This window comes from Mus caroli, chromosome 7 (genome assembly GCF_900094665.2).
Source record: "Mus caroli chromosome 7, CAROLI_EIJ_v1.1, whole genome shotgun sequence".
NCBI lineage: Eukaryota > Metazoa > Chordata > Mammalia > Rodentia > Muridae > Mus > Mus caroli.
The window spans coordinates 29111576-29128727 of NC_034576.1; positions in this window are offsets into that span (position 1 = coordinate 29111576).

A 17152-nucleotide genomic window follows, 5' to 3' on the forward strand; every position below is an offset into this window, starting at 1 on the left:
CCTGGTCCAAGGATATACAAACCATCACACACACATACACACAAAAATTTGGTCTCCATTGCAGATCAACAAGACGAAAATGGTGTCTGTATGACTAGAACATTTTTTTAAAAAATCCATCCTCTCTGCTTCTTTCCCTTCTTAACACTGTAGACACGTGCGGCAGAGCGCAGACGGCCTCGTGAGGGTTGGAAGTGGTATCTGGGAGTTACGGATGGCTGAGTCTGCAAGCCTGTTGATTTGTAAACAGTCATGGTAACTCTGCTCTGCCTGTGTGCTTTACTTAAAAGTAAAGTAACCCTCAGACTGGTTGAAGCTCTCCTAGATCACTGAATAATAAAACTTCTCTTAAGGACAAGAAATAATGTTTTATCTGGAAATGAATGCTGTAGATAAACAGAATCTCAAGGCTTTCATGTAAGACTCTGGAGACTGAGGGTTTACTGAGCATGAGCTACAAAACTGAATATTCTTATTTTTCAGGCAGAACATTTGATCAGCCTGCATCCCTGTGTCTCCTACAGCAGACCTAGTGCCAATCTAGGCTGCAATGTTAGAGAAAAGGGTAGGAATGATGCAGAACATACATGTTCAATAGTTCTCATTGCTTCAAGAAATGTCTGAGCCCAGCAGTGGTGGCGCACTCCTTTAATCCCAGCACTTGGAAGGCAGAGGCAGGCGAATTTCTGAGTTCAAGGCCAGCCTGGTCTACAGAGTGAGTTTCAGGACAGCCAGGACTATACAGAGAAACCCTGTCTCGAAAAAACAAAACAACAAAAAAGACATTAATTCAGAGTAGATGTAACCAGGCCAGGGGTGCATCCACAGATGATGGATGGCTCATGCCTTTAACACCAGCACACAGGAGGGAGACACAGGTGGATCTGTGTAAGTTTGAGGCCAGCCAGGGACACACAATGAGATTGTATTCCAGAGACAGAAACAGAGAGAGAGATGGAGTTGCTAACTGTGACTACAAAGTTTGGTCTTCTTCTTTTTTTTTTTTTTTTTAATTTGTTTAGAAACAGTTTCTTTGTATAGTGGTAGCTGTCCTGTATCTCCTTTATAGACAAGGCTAGCTTTGAACTCATAGAGATCTGCCTGTCTCTGCCTCTGCCTCCCAAGTGCTGGGATGTGCTCCCTCCACACCTGGCATGTATGGTCTTCTTAACTGAAACGAATGAACTGACTTAAAGGAAGAAATTGAACAAAGAAAGAGACCACAGCCCACGCCTGCAAAAACCTTCAGTGTTTATATGCCACCTCCACCCAAGTTTATTCTAAAGGTAGTCTCATTTATTTGAGTGCTTGTTAGAATCCAATCATTATTCTTGGTATACCTGTAAGGGGTCTTAGCAGGAGATGGCAAGATATAGAATATGTTAAATGCTAGCATGGTGGTGCATCTGCAATCCCAACACTTGCTGGTGAAGGTAGAGAGCTGAAGCAGGGGGATTTAAGGTTCTGGGTTATGCTGGACTAAATAGTAAATTATGGACAATTCTTGTCTATATAGAGAAACCCTGGTAATAGAGTGAAAAGGTCATTAAAAAAGAGATGGAGCCCATGAAGAAGAATTAGGGCCAAGACCAGAAAGACTAAAATTAAGTTTATGGAAAGAGCATCCCAGGAAGGTTTTCCTATGTGGATTATATTTTTACACTTCTGTTTTCCCTTTCATCAGACAAGTATGGCCCACATTTCCAGGACATAGGAGTGTTGTGGAACATCGGAGGGTCTAGGAACTCTATGCAAGGGTGTAATAGGACAGAGGGTCAGAAAGGTAGCGAAGGGCTGTGCCTTACAAAACCCTGTAAGCAGTTTTACTTTATTCTGAGTGAAATAGTCCCATCAGAGGGTATTTGAGCAAAAGGCCTGACATAAAACTTCTGGTGGTGTGCTGTGGCTTCTTCCCACATCTGAGGACTCAGGTCAATTGGCAAAATGATGTCATAAATGAGATTTGCTCCAAATAATCTTTCTAAACAGGCCCACTTCCCCCATATCTTTTCTTTTCCACTACCTATAGTGCATGATATACTAAAAGAGAGGTTAAAACATTTAAAAACCACCATTAAAAATAGACTTTAGAAGCCGGGCGTGGTGGCGCATGCCTTTAATCCCAGCACTCGGGAGGCAGAGGCAGGCGGATTTCTGAGTCTACAGAGTGAGCTCCAGGACAGCCAGGGCTACACAGAGAAACCTTGTCTCGAAAAACCAAAAAAAAAAAAAAAAATAGACTTTAGGGACTGAAGAGATGTCTCAGTGGTTAAGAGCACTGACTGCTCTTCTGAAGGTCCTGAGTTCAAATCCCAGCAACCACGTGGTGGCTCACAACCATCCGTAATTAGATCTGATGCCTTCTTCTGGAGTGTGTGAAGACAGCTACTGTGTACTTACATATAATAAATAAATAGAAAAAATAGACTTTAAAAAATAAAGTTACAGGAGAGAGGCTGCAAAGTATTCAGGCTATGGCATTGTACATAGTAAAGGCTGGAGATAAGGCAGGAAATCACCCGCACTGCCAGGCAGGTCCTGTATGTATGTGAAACTGGGGGTTGGCTAAGGGCCATTACTTGTAAGGTTTATGTGTGCATGGGGTTACATGTCCATGTCCCTAAAGTTTCCTGTAAAGAACAGCGGGTGCTCTCTATTACTCTCTGGCTATTCTTTTGAAGTTGTCTCTCTACCTGAACCCAGGGCTTTCTTTTTCTTAACCAGACTGGAAGCCAGAAGTCCCCAGGGATCCTCCTGTGCCACCCCACACACCCCTGCTGGAGTCAGTGGCTGGTACAGGATACTGGCTCTCATGACTACTCAGCAAGAGCTCATGACATCTGAACCATCTCTCCAGCACCTGGGCTGCTGTTTATGCATGACACTGTCCCCAAGTTACTGTTATCTTGATCAATGAGCTGTGGGTAGATTTGATGCCTTTAGGAAAGAGTGTAGGCTTAAATTTTTCTCAGTCCTAATTTTAATAACAGTTCTTAAATGCTTTAACTTCCCTTCTAGCCCACAATCCACCAGAGGTAGTGGGAAAGAAAGTTTATTTAAAGGAAAAAAAAAAGATTTATTTCATGTAATGAGTATACTGTAGCTGCTTTCAGACACATCAGAAGAGGGCATCCCATTACAGATGGTTATGAGCCACCATATGGTTGCTGGGAATTGAACTCAGGACTTCTGGAAGAACAGTCAGTGCTCTTAACCGCTGAGCCATCTCTCCAGCCGGAAAGAAAGGTTATTAGGTTATGGGGGGAGTGGGCCTGTTTAGAAATGGTTCTTTGGAGCAAATCCCATCGGCATTGTCAGGAAATCAGCTGTTCAGTTCACAGGTCAGCAGAGACAGCTCGATCCAGTCACAAACACTTCACGGCTATACCAGCAGTCCGTGCAGTTCAGTAGTGTCAGGATAACAGCAGTGGTGGTACAACCTAACAGGAACAGCCAGGCCTCCACTGAATCAAGTCAGCAGAGGAATTAGGACCAGCAGGGACATCAGGAGAAGGTCTCAGCTGTGCCTTTCTCAGTGAAGTGAAGATCAGCAAAGGCGGGAGACCAAGAAGCACTGCAAAGCTAGCTCTACAAGCAAGCCTCTCACTGTCCTGAGTCGTATTTATACTCCTTCCAAATACCATGCGTCCTCTGCATGTCCTGCCTCAGCACGTGAGTCTGACTCAGCCAATCTCCACGTTGGTCTGTATCAGCTGACATCACTCTGCCAATCAACCTGAATCCGAGGAAGTGGCATGAAGCCTCCACCAGAAGCTTTTTGCTGTGTTTTTCACTATGGAGTCACAACAAATGGAACTCAACTACACGATGTAAGGCGAACTAATACATTAGTGTCATTAGCAAAGAATCCTTCATATGTGTCCTTCCACGTGCTTGCTTTATTTAGCAAGACATCCTTTCACCTGTATCTGCTCCAGAGAAACGGTCTTTCACCTGTGTCTTTGGTGGTCATTTTCGTGGTATGAGGTGGGCACGGTGGGCTCTTCTATGGACCACACCTCTGAGTGGTAGGTTTCAGAAAGGGAAATGGAAATGGATCACATCATAGTGAGATGCAATAAGGTAAGGAAGGCAATGGTCCTTCTGAAAGATATGAAGATGCCTGGTTATATCATCTGGAAACTCACTGGCCCCATGTCAAGAGCATCCCTTCAGTCTTGGCCTAAGACACTGAGCTGGTACCCAACCCCCAGGGACCAAGAGCTGGTGCTAAGAGCTTTCAAGGAAATGTTAATATGAGGATCGTCAGGATACAGGTTATGTGGAAGGAATAGCTTATGTCTGCATGGATGTGGCACCTGTCAACAATAAATCTGATGGACTGTGTCTTAGGCAGGAAATAGAATGTGGGACACCTGGGAGGAGAGAGAATTCTGGGATAGAGCCAGGTGGGAGATTTGCTGGAGAAGAGGTGAGGAGATGGATACATAGTACCTTAGCATGGGTAACCAGCCACAAGATAGAATGTAGACTAGAATAAATGAGATAATTTAAGTTATTATCTATTAAGGAAAGCCTAGCAGTCTGCCCAAGGTGTTTGTAAATACATTTTGAGTCTTAGTCTTATTTGTAGGAGCAAGGGATTTGGAGGAAGAGCTGGACTTAAGTTCTACAAGAGTATAGCAGGTGTCTTATGGGTCACAAACAGAACTGGGACCCCAGACAGAAAGTGTAACTGTATTTTGGAAATGGTAAACATGTATTCATAGAGTGACAGTTAAGGCCAAGACTCTAAGAGCCCAGGGTACTCCAAGGAGAATAAGGGAACATACAGATCATAAGAAGTCTTTTCTAGAGGCTAAGGTCTTTACTTTTTAAATAAGCAAGCCCATACCTTGGATAACCACCACACATCCATGTGTCCCCATCACACAAGGGCCTGTTTTCTCAGTGAAAACTGTGAATGCCATGCTGGGCATGTGGTGCATGCCTTAAATCCCAGGACTAGAGAGACAGAGATCTCTGTGAGTTTGAGGGCAGTCTGGTCTATACAGAAAGTTCCAGGCCAACTGAAGTTACTTGTTATTGCATGGCTTTCTCAGACCTACTTGCAGTTCTATAATGTAGATGTGGAGACTTCTCTATAATTTAAAGCTCTAGGCCTTTTTGCCGGGGCAGTCTCTCAGTTAGCTTCTAACTTAACTCGACTTTCAGACACCGTGTCTCCACCATGTGGCTAGATTTTTACCTCCCTGCTCTGCTTGGGTCTCCCTTTTGTCCCTTTCAAGTCTCCCTCTTCTCTCTGCTGGCATCCCTCCTGCAGCTACATGTGCCCAGAAGTTATGCCCCCATAATTCCCATCCCACCTATTGAACATCAGATTCTTATTATAATCACTCAGCAGTAAGACAATGCCTGGTAACCTCTCTTTGGTTGCCTAAGGCATTGAGGGCTGCCTGACTGTCATTTGGGGAAGTGTTGTAGGACAACTGTTTACAAATAGAAAACTTGGTGATGGGCCATAGAAATGACAATACCAAACTCCTGCCAGCACTTAGCTCTCTGCCAGGACAGAATTAACAATTAAAAATACAGTATCATACTTTAATACAATATGAAGGACGGTCACCCTCCAACAGATCAAGACCTTACCAGGAAAAAAAAAAAAAAAGAAAACAAGCAAAAAAATGTGGAAGCCAGAAGTCTAGGCAGCAAAATATAAACTAAATGGTAAGAGTGAAAGGAATATTCAGGTGGAATTGAAAGACCCACAACGTAAGGACTCCCCATGTTCTGACTCAGGAGAGGCGACACCCCAAATCACTCATGAGAAACAGTCTTGCTGCAAAGTGCAAGAGGACTTTTAACTCAAGAGCGCTCTCGGGCCCACAGTCTTACACCACACAGGGGTAGAGGACCGTGGCACCCCAAGTAGCTGGGTAAGGGGGTATTTAAAGGAAAAAACCACAACTCAAGGAGGTGGAAAGGGTGTTGTTGGAAAATACCAAAAATACCAGTTAAGAGTCACAAGGAAGTGCAAAGTCACAAGGTTCACAAGGTAATTGGGGGGGCAGGGGGTATTTCTCAAGACAGTTTTTAAGAGCCCCTAACAATAGCACATTTGCATAGCAGGTTCCAGCAATGGTCAGGGTGGGTCAGGATGACTTTTTTTGATTGAACACTCCTTGAACCCAGGAAGCGGGTGGGTGGAGGAATGTCACTATCTGTTTTATGATTAGCATACCTTGGAGCACTGAGTCACAGAGGTCACATTCTCAAGCCTGGGCCTAAAGGCCTAGAATTTTGTTTTTACGTTATACTTTTTCACTCCCCACTTCTACTTGTTAATAGTTCTAATCTTAGAACTAGACACTATATTCTCCCTGACACACTTGATCCTTTAGGGCATGGTACTGTTGTCTCAAAACTAAAAGCGGCACTGCACTAATTCTTGTTCTAATAAAAGTGACTTGCCTATTTAACACACATGGATCTATAATTAAAAGCAGAAGCAAAATCAAAAGGGGGTCCCATAAGGGTAGAAATTAGGATGGTCAAGAGTACAAGATAAGGGCCTTTCCACCAAGTCTCAAGGTTTTCTTCATGGTGGCATCTAATGTAGACCGAATCTCTAACTTGGAAGAGACATGGGGCTTGCAGGTCTCCTTCTCTTGAGTAGGCCTTCTGGAGCTGCTTCCATGCTCGCTGTCTCACCCACTCGAGCACTTTGAGCCTAGAGAACAAAGGCTGGGAAAGCAGCATGTCAGCACTATGTACAGAGGCTATTTTTACCAGTGGAGCCCTCCCTCCCCATAGAGTAATTTATAGGGGGTCAGTCCAAACTGTCCAGAGGTGTTTCTAACCCTGAAGAGCACAAAGGGTAGGAGAGCTATCCAATCATCAGTGCCAGTCTCCGCTGTCAATTTGGTAAGGGTCTCTTAATGGTTCTATTCATTCTCTCTACCTGTCCTGAGCTTTGGGGCCTGTATGCACAATGTAACAATCAATCCCCAATATCTTGGCCAGTCCCTGACTTATCTGGGCAACAACAGCAGGTCCATTATTGGACCCAATTACCTTGGGTATCCCAAATCTCGGGAAGATTTCTTCTAGGATCTTCTTGGCTATCACATTGGCCATCTCAGTCCTGGTAGGAAAAGCTTCTACCCACCTTGAAAAGGTGTCTATAAACACTAATAAGTACTTGTTGCCATATCTAGCTGGCTTAGATTCTGTAAAATCTACCTCCCAGTAGGCTCCAGGCCAGTTGCCCCTGAGCCTCTTCCCAGGAGTATACATGGAGTATCCTGCATTAGTCATAGCACAGGCCTTGCAGCTTTTGACTATTTCTTCTGCCAAGTCAGAGAGTCCTGTAACATAGTAGTCGGAGGACCTAACCACACCTTTTAATTTCTTGGCCCCCAAGTGGGTCAAGTAATGTAAGTTGGTAACATACTTGTGTCCTTCTTCCCGTGGGAGGAGTCGTTTTCCTTCTTCTGTTTCTACTACTCCATACAGGGTTTCCTTTACCAGCCCTAATTTGTCCAAAACTTGATAGTGTTCAGGGGTGTATCTAAAGCTGGTCTCTCTGATGTCATAATAATCTTTAGGCTCCTTGATTGCCAGGATCTTTGCTCCTTGGGCCACCTGTTTGGCGGTTAGATCTGCCATCTGATTTCCTTTAGCCACAGCATCTTAGATCTTTCTCTGCAGATGTCAACAGCCCTCTTTTTCTCTATATGCTCCATACAGTGGCAAAAGCATACCTGCTGTCAGTGTAAATGTTGATAGACTTCCCTTTTGCCATTTGTAGAGCTTGTTTCAAAGCCACAAGTTCCCCTTCAGGGAGGCTGCTGGCCCAGATCACTTGCTTGCTGTCCACCACTGCACTGCTGTCCCCGCCTTCCGCTTATCTTCAACCAGGAAGTTACTGCCATCCGTGTCCAGGATGTCAGTGCAGTGATTGAGTCAGTCTAGGGCAGTAGGGTAGCGGGATTGAGGGCAGCAGGGGGAGCGAGTCACTCCTTCAGTCAACAAAAACTCTGATAATGTATCATACGAGCGTTGGTCATCTTTCGGTCAGGGGGCTGTTGGATAATGCTTTCAAGAGTCTGGGTGCCACTACAGTTATTTACTGTCCCAGAGTGAGCTTATCAGCATCCTTGACAAGCAGAGCTATGGCAGCAATAGCTTTCAGGTAAGAAAACCACCCGCTGGCAACAGGGTCTAACTTCCTGGATAGGTAAGCCACTGGCCTTTTTCAAGGTCCCAAAGTCTGAGTAAGGACTCCTCTGGCGACCCCCGATCTCTCTTTCACATAAAGAGTGAAAGGCTTGGTTAGGTCAGGCCAAGGCCGGCCATCAGTAGGGCCTTTTTAATTTCTTTAAAGGCTTTCTGGTGATCTGGGGTCCACACAAACACTTCTCCTTCCTTGGTTAGGGGGTACAACGGGGAAGCTAAGGTCGCCAACCCAGGTATCCAGAGCCTGCAGAAGCCAGCAGTGTCCAAAAATTTTTTTACTTGCCTTGGTGTAGTTGGAGTGGGGATCTGAGTTACAGTCTTTTTCTGGCTTCTTTTAGCCACTGCTTCTCATCTCGAAGGGTGTATCCCAAATAAGTAACTTCAGTCTGACACAGCTGAGCCTTTTTAGCTGAGGCTCGGTACCCCAACTCACTTAATTCTGTTAAGCACATTGGTCTTCTGTTGCCCAGGTTTCTAGGTCCTGACTTCTCTCTCTCTCTCTCTCTCTCTCTCTCTCTCTCTCTCTCTCTCTCTTGTAATATGCCTTCTCTGCCTCTTTCACTAGATTGAGTAACTGTCTCCCTCTTGTAATACACCTTCCATCTCTGAAGTTTCTTTCTGATATCAGGAGCCAACTGCCTTATGAAGGCCAGGGCCACTGAGGCCTTCTGGGCTTCTGAGGTAAGATCAAAGGGAGTGAACCGCCTGAAGGCTTCCATAAGCCTTTCAAGGAACACTGAGGGAGGTTCGATCGGCCCCTGCATTACCTCTTACCTTAGCAAAATTAGTGGGTCGTCTTGAGGCACCTTGGAGACCAGAGCCTGGCGATAGATTTTCAAGCTCTCCCTACCTTCAGCCATGTTGCAGTCCCAACTGGGGCGAGTCAAAGGGAATCCCATGTGGATCTCATTTTGTAGCTGTGTAGGCCACCCGTTGGCTCCTGGGATATTTTTCTAGCCTCTAACAGAATTCTCTCTCGCTCTTCATTTGTGAAGAGCATCTGCAACAGCTGTTGACAATCATCCCAAGTAGACTGATGAGAGAACATAAGGAACTCCACCAACCCTGTGAGGCATTGGGGATCCTCCAAGAAAGGGGGTGGTTAGTTTTCCAGTTATAAAGATCAGCAGAGGAAAATGACCAGTACTGAAGGGTTTGAAGTCTGGGTGAGTCCAGAGTCCGCCCGGACTCTGCGCTCTGCGGCTCCATGTACCCGCAGCGGTCCGGCTCTCGACACCCCAAGGGGTCCGGGGTTCCCCCCAGTGGCTGGGATTGAGGCTGTGGATAAGGAGGTAGTGAACAAGGCCACTCAGGAGGCTTCATAGATTTTGGAGGAGCCGATGGATTTAGCTGGTGGCTCCGATTCCAGAGAAGCCTTCAATTTCTCTTGTAACACGAGACTACAACCACAATTTTGGGAAGCAAAACCCAATTTTAACAGTGTAAACAATTCATTCTCTTTAAAAATCAACACCAAAAACATTACTTGCTACAAAGTTTGACTGCCTGTTCCTGCACACAAATGCAAGAAGGTGTAGCCGCCAATACCTCAAAAAGACACTGCCCTAAATCTTATCTTTTATAAGTCTGGTTTCTAGGATAAGAATTACATAGAATATTACCCAATTCAGGCATATCTTTAGAGATCTGTCTCCTTGAGTTGTCTCATACTGCATGTTGTAGTTCTAAATTACTCCAACCCAGAGTTACCAGTTTTAAGTCAACTTTTTGTTACCAATGGTACAAATTTCTAATCATAATCTATAACCAAGACATATAAAACATATGTATACCTTTGAAACTATTCAGAAACAAAAATGAAATGGCCGTATATATTTGCTCATTTAAACCAAACAAAATTCTTAATTTTTCTAGCTGTAATTTCAAGAGAGGAGCACCTTGTCACCTGATGAATCCAATAATCACAAGCACCGAGATTTTTGTAGAAAAAACAGCCATCAGTTCCCTTACCATAGAATCTGAGAAGTTTCTGGTCGCTTTAAGAGCAGCGTTTACAATCAGCTCCTAGCAGGGTTTCTCCAGCCACACTAGACTCCTAACTACAGGTGCAGGGCTCCAAAGACCAATTGATACTGTTTATTTATTTTTTTCTTTTACCAAACTATCCCCAGATAGTCGGAGAGTACTGCTTTTCTCAAAACCCATTCTCTCATGTCTCAGGTGTAAACTATCTCTAGTCAGGGTATAAAGTACCTATGAGAATTACCTTCATTTCTCTAGATTTTCATATAGCTCTAAACACATACACAAAAACACACAAAACAGAAACCAACAGATCCAGACACACTGGACCCTTTCTCGTCCTCCACAAGCAGGCAAAAGAATTAGGTGATTTTGGAGGGGGAAGCTTCTGCTTCAACAGAACTCGGTCCCTCTTACGATCTCCGGAGTCGGCCAGGCATCTCTGGCTCTCCCCACTTCCCAGGGTGTACCCCAGGGCAGCAGCCTGTGGTCCTCCGCCGACCACAGTCCTCCAGTCCTTGTGGCCCGAAAGGACAGCTGCAAATACAAACCACACGCATTTCAGAAAACCCCATCACCCCATTGTCTACAAACACAGTCGTCCACTTCCACCTAGATGACCAAAACCAGAGAAACCAATCTCAGGCGGATCCAAACTCAGGCTGATCAGTATCTAAACTCAGGCGGATCCAAACTCAGACTGCACCGTGCTTCAGAAACATAGGACAAGACACAAACAACCCAACACAACAAAAACATGTTCACATGTTCATTTCAGAAAACAGACACTCAAAACAGAGACACCGGCTGGCATGCACACAAGAGAGGATCCCCATACCTCCAAGTCGGTTCTCGGGTGTGAGGGGTGGTCACGTTTCCCGGCCAACACACCAAATGAAAGACCCACAATGTGAGGACTCCCCCACGTTCTGACTCAGGAGAGGTGACACCCCAAATCACTCATGAGAACTGGTCTTGCTGCAAACTGCAAGAGGACTTTTATTTCAAGAGCTCGGGCCCACAGTCTTACACCACGCGGGAGTAGAGGACCGTGGCACTCCGAGTAGCTGGTTAAGGGGGTATTTAAAGGAAGAAACCACAACTCAAGGGGGTGGAGAGGGCGTTGTTAGAAAATACCAAAAATACCAGTTAAGAGACACAAGGAAGTGCAAAGTCACAAGAGTCACAAGGAATACCTGATAATTGTGCAGGTTATCTCTCAAGAGAGTTTCTAAGAGCCCCTAACAACAGCACATTTGCATGGCAGGTTCTAGCAATGGTCAGGGTGGGTCAGGGTGCCATTCTTTGAATGAACACTCCTTGAACCCAGGAAGCGGGTGGGTGGAGGAATGTTGCTATCTGTTTTATGATTAGCATATCTTGGAGCACTGAGTCACAGAGGTCACATTCTCAAGCCTGGGCCTAAAGGCCTAGAATTTTGCTTTTACGTTATACTTTTTTCAGAATGAAAGCTATGTTTGTTCCTACATCAAGGCTGTCCAAAGATGTGCATATATCACCCCATATCAGACCTACGACCAGACTGATCACTGAAACTGGAGCTGTCTTGTGTAAAGATCTATGGCAGTCACATTCTCTCTTCATTAAGACATGTGGATGGGCTGGAGAGAGTGATCTTCTGAAGGTCCTGAGTTCAAATCCCAGCAACCACACGGAGGCTCACAACCATCTGTAATGGTATCTGATGCCCCTCCTCTGGTGTGTCTGAAGAGAATGACAGTGTACTCTCATACATAATATAAATAAATAAGAATACTTGGAATGCTGTCTTTTAACTTTTGTTCATGAGAGTGACACAGAGGAAGTAATTACTCTAAAGGGTTGGAAAGGCAAGGGCAGATGGAGGGCATAGTAATCCCTAGTGCTCAGTCAAGGGAAATCACTCCCAGCTGTCAGGTGGATGCAGAATATAGTGGCAAAATGGATCAGCTGGCTATAGCCTGTGCATTTGTTCACAACAATGTGTCCATGTTGTATTTTTCTTCCCCATCACGGCACTCTGGGAACTGGGAAACAATGTAGTGAATGCCTTCTTCAACTCCTAATTGTTCATGTCCTTTAGTCTAAACTGAATTCCCTGACAGATTACTGTTGTTGGGGATGGTATCATTGGCTTCTTTTGAGAAAGATTTATTCATGGGTATATGGGGTATATGTAGCTCGTAGATAGCCACTAATGATATGATGGGAGGAATTGTCATAATAATAATTATTTTGTTTAAGTGTCTCAAACAGCATATCTCCAGGTAGCACTCCATGAATAAGGTGACCCTCCAGGTGCTGATGGCTCTCAAAAATTCCAATTGTGCCACCCTAAGGAAGTGATTAAAGCATGGACTGGAGAGATCTTTGAGACCACCATGTAGACTCTTTCTCATCTCCCCTTTGTGTGACATACCTCCAGAGTGATATCTCTTTGACGGCCAATAGTTAATGATGGGTAAGATCCTGGAAGACAGGACAACCTAAGATAGGCACAGTCCAGAATACTGGGAATCCACCGATGTGGGGTCAACAATGTCAAAGCAATGGCACCCAGGCTTCCACTAGACTGTCAAGTCTAAAATCAAAAGAGTGGATATGTAGCAGGAATGGCAGGGCTGCCTCTTAATGCTGGAGTAGCAAAAAAAAAAAATGCATCTCCTGCAGGAGGACCTAATTGAGGACTGCCTGAGAGACTAAGGATTGCTAGTGCAAGTAATGCCAGCCAATCAGGAACTGCTGTTTAGAATAGATACTTTCTCGGGACCAATGGGAGCATGGTGGAGGGTATTAAAGGAGCTTGCAGCAGTTCTCAGATGAGCTTCCTGTGGTGTTCCTTACCTACTCCTGGAGTCTGTGCTGTTGACTGCGCCAATTCACCCCCAACCCCCAAAGGGCAGGTAGGGTCAGGTGGAGAGCTGTCCATAGCACAGCCAACAGATGAGGAGGGACTTTGTATCCTTACTGGTCCAAATAAACTACCCAACTCACAGAACTCTTTATAAATCCAAACAAGAATTGCAAGAGGAAAAAAAATTGCAAGAGGAAAAAAATATCATAGCTGCCCCAAAGGCCAAACAAACTCTCGGGGTCAGAGTAGCAGGAAGAACACAACCCTATGGAGAGCTTTTTGGGGGCCACTTGGCAGGAATTTAACATTGGGCCAGGACAGGGAAGTAAGCTCAGACAGGAATTTGATTTTAGGCTAGAACAAAGAAGGAGGCTTCAGGCAAGAATATGACCTTGGGCTAGGACAGGAAAGTGGGCTCAGCCATCTTGGTCATCCTGATGAGCCCCTAGAAACAGTGATCATGGGAGTGATCATGGGACTTTGTTTATTGCCTTGCTTGTTCCTTGATTATTTGTGTTTATTGTCTTGCTTGTTCCTCGACCTAGAACTGACCTTAGTACTTGCATGTCATTAAAATGGTATAAAATTAGGGAAAATTTTAAACCCACCTCAGCCTCGGAACTGGCTGGGTGATGCTTTTTTCTTTTTAATCCTCGCTCCTGCCATGGAGAACCTGTTGTCTGAATGAGCTGGCTTGGTCACTGTTGTGGATGGGTCTGGTGCTGTTTGTATTTTGATGCTAATTCTGCTTTCCTGAGAGGAGCTGCAGACAAGGAGTGAACCAATCACCTAATGAATTAAGGAGCCAACCACTGGGCAAGTAGGCGGGGCTTCCAGGTTGGATGGAGGAAAAGAGGAAGCAGGAGAGAGTTAGGCCTTTTTCGGACAGGGACAGTGTGAGGACAAGATGTACCTATGAGTGTCTCCTGGTTTCAATGGAGCATCTGTCAGGATTAGACACCGAAGGATTTTGATTTAATAAGGCTTACCAGATTAGGATTTTAGTTGCTGCGCCGAGAGACTGAGTTACTGTTGATTCTGAACTACGTTTGTGTGGTGTTTTTCTTCTCATGACAGTTCAACTGGGTTACAGGGAGAAAGGTACAGCAGCAAAGCATGGGTTTGCCTGATGTGCCCACAAAGGCTGTGGGGGGTTTGAAGCACTTGGGGCTGCCGTGGTAGCGTCCTGAGAGTGGAACTTAGCAAGCTGGGTAGAGAGATTTTGGAGCTCTGGGTCAGAGAGTCTCCACGATATAAAACAGTGCAGCCATTGCCTAACCGTACATGGCTGGCCAGGCACAGCTGGGAAAAACATTGCCATCACAAGCATGGAAATATGCTGGTTTCTTTTTAATATTTCCCACAACAGGTCACAAAGCCGAGGAAGAGCCCTATTTCAGTCAACTGCTTATTGTTCCACATACATAGTTCCTCAGGCCTGTGAATTCTTCTCGAAGCTCTGAGGCCCTCCTTAAAGAAGAGCATCTGTTGGCCCATTTGACAATGTGTATTTTAGGCTGTGTTCATTTTGCTTTATCATTTTGTTTGTTTGTTTGCTAGCTTGCTACGTTTGAGATCTGGCTGTCTTGGAACTCACAGTGTAGACCAAGCTGGCCTTGAACTCATAATCACCTACTTCTGCCTCCCAAGTGCTGGGATTAAAGTTTTGTGTCACCATGCCTGACATTTTGTTTAATCTTTCATTTGATCAAACTTTATCTTTCAGTTTTTGTATCTTTAAGTTTGTGGGTTCATTCTCTTGCACAGACTCATTTTTTTTCCTTTTTCAAAACAATATTTTATGTAGCCTTGGCTGGTCTCAAATGTCCTATCTAGTAGAGGCTGACCCTGAACTGCTAAGACTTCTGTCTCCACCTCCCAAAAGCTGAGATTCCAGGGGTAATTCATGTCCAATTTATGTGATACTAGGGTTGAACCCAAGGTTTTGTAGATGTTAGACAAGTATACTGTCAATTGAGGTACATCCTCAGTCCCACAAATAGACTTTTAAATTTCTCTAATGAAATCCCAAACATTTCAGACTATTTGCCAGTGCTCTTGTTTTACCCTCTAGAACAGTGGTTTTTAAACCTTCCTAATGTTGTGGCTCTTTAAGAGTTCATCATGCTGTGGTAACCCCCAACCATGTAGTTATTTTCATTGCTACTTCATAACTGTAATTTTGCTACTGTTACGAATCATAGAAAACATGTGATATCCAAGATACGATGAAACCCCTGTGAAAGGGTCATTTGACACCAAGTGGGTTGCGACCCACAGGTTGAGAACTGCTGGTCTAGAACTTGATGGTAAGACCCTGTTGTTGAAGACACAACCTACCTAAGTCATAGAGAAATCGCTTGATACTCACTTGGAAGTGTCATCCCTACGGGTTGGCTTTCCTGGTGCTGGATGGTGTTGTGTACTATTGGTGGAGAAATAGAAGCATCAGCCCTTACCTGACTGAGCTACAATAATGACATAATGACTGGCCTGGTAACACAGGCCTACAGGTGCAACACTGGCCCAAACATCCTAACAGTGACCAACCACTTTCTCATTGGATTTAAGACCAGCTCCACGAGATGAAGCCCATAACTGGTGCCATGATTAAGGCATGACTTCATAGCTTGGGGAGAACCTTGTAGGTGGAGGTGTTGTTTCCTTAATTGGTTCTTGATTGCGTCAATAAAGACGGCAGAAGCAAATCACTGGGTGAAAGAAAAAAGAATTCCACCAGCGGAATTCTGATATAGGACAGCCGATGAGTTTAGAGCAGTGGCTTCTTCGCCCAATGGGTTATCTGGCTGGTTTCAAATATTAAGGCTGTCTGGTGATTTCCATTCATGGCACCTCAGGCGGGCGGGGGAAAAGGCACAGGTGGGGCGGACATTGACTGAGCTAGCCGTGGGGTGGGTGGCTGGAAGAGAGGGAGCTTAGTTCCAGAATTCACGGGGAAAGTGTCAGAGCTGGCAGTTTGGCAGAGCTGAGTGAGACCAGGGTGGTTTGGCAGAGTTTGAGGGAAGCCGGGCGTGGTGGTGCACGCCTTTAATCCCAGCACTTGGGAAGCAGAGGCAGTCAGATTTCTGAATTCGAGGCCAGCCTGGTCTACAGAGTGAGTTCCAGGACAGCCAGGGCTACACAGAGAAACCCTGTCTCCAAAAACCAAAAAGAAAAAGAAAAGAGTTTGAGGGAGCTCGGGCATAGCTTATTAGAATTACACGCAACAGAGCCTACTACAATTACTGTGCTAAGTGAACATATTATTAAATGAATTCCTAACTTATCATTATATCCATAGATGAATGTTATCTCTTACTTAACTCTCATCGAAGAAGCTTCTATTTGCAGTGTGTGGCAATTAAAACAAACATCCACAACTGGTAAAGCGCAGAGAAGAAAGAACAGGAAGGGGCAGAATACTCAACCCTAAATGGAACATATGTATCCCACCCTGTCCTCTCAAGGCTCAGGGATTACTGTGGAAGAGAGGGCAGAAAGAATGGTAACAGTCAGACACAGCAGGGCAGTGACTGGGACACCACAGCCAACCCTTTACAGCAAAGCCAGACTAAATCCCTGTGTGCAGAGGAGAGCTGAGCATGAAGTCCCAACCCTAACTGAGGAACTATGTTTTGGTTTGGATACAGAGTTTCTTCTTGTTGTTGTTGTTTTGTTTTTGAGACAGAGTTTCTATTTGTAATCCCGGCTGTCCAGGAACACATTGTATTGTAGCAGAATTTGAGCAATGCCGTTGTATGGGGCTTGAATGATGGCGCTTAGGCTTTGAAGTAGCCTTTGGTAACTAGTCACTGATTACCTGAGCTTTACAGAGTTGCCCTTCCAGAAGGAGTCTCGAGCCTCTGCATAACTAACTCAATTCCCAGACAAACCTGGCAAACCAGGAAGTCTTGTATGGCTGAGAATTGCTTAGATAATGGTTCCTCTAGACAACTTCTAGATCACATAAGAAGTTTTGATATGGGGCTGGTGAGATGGCTCAGTGGGTAAGAGCACCCGACTGCTCTTCTGAAGGTCCGGAGTTCAAATCCCAGCAACCACATGGTGGCTTACAACCATCCGTAACGAGATCTGACTCCCTCTTCTGGAGTG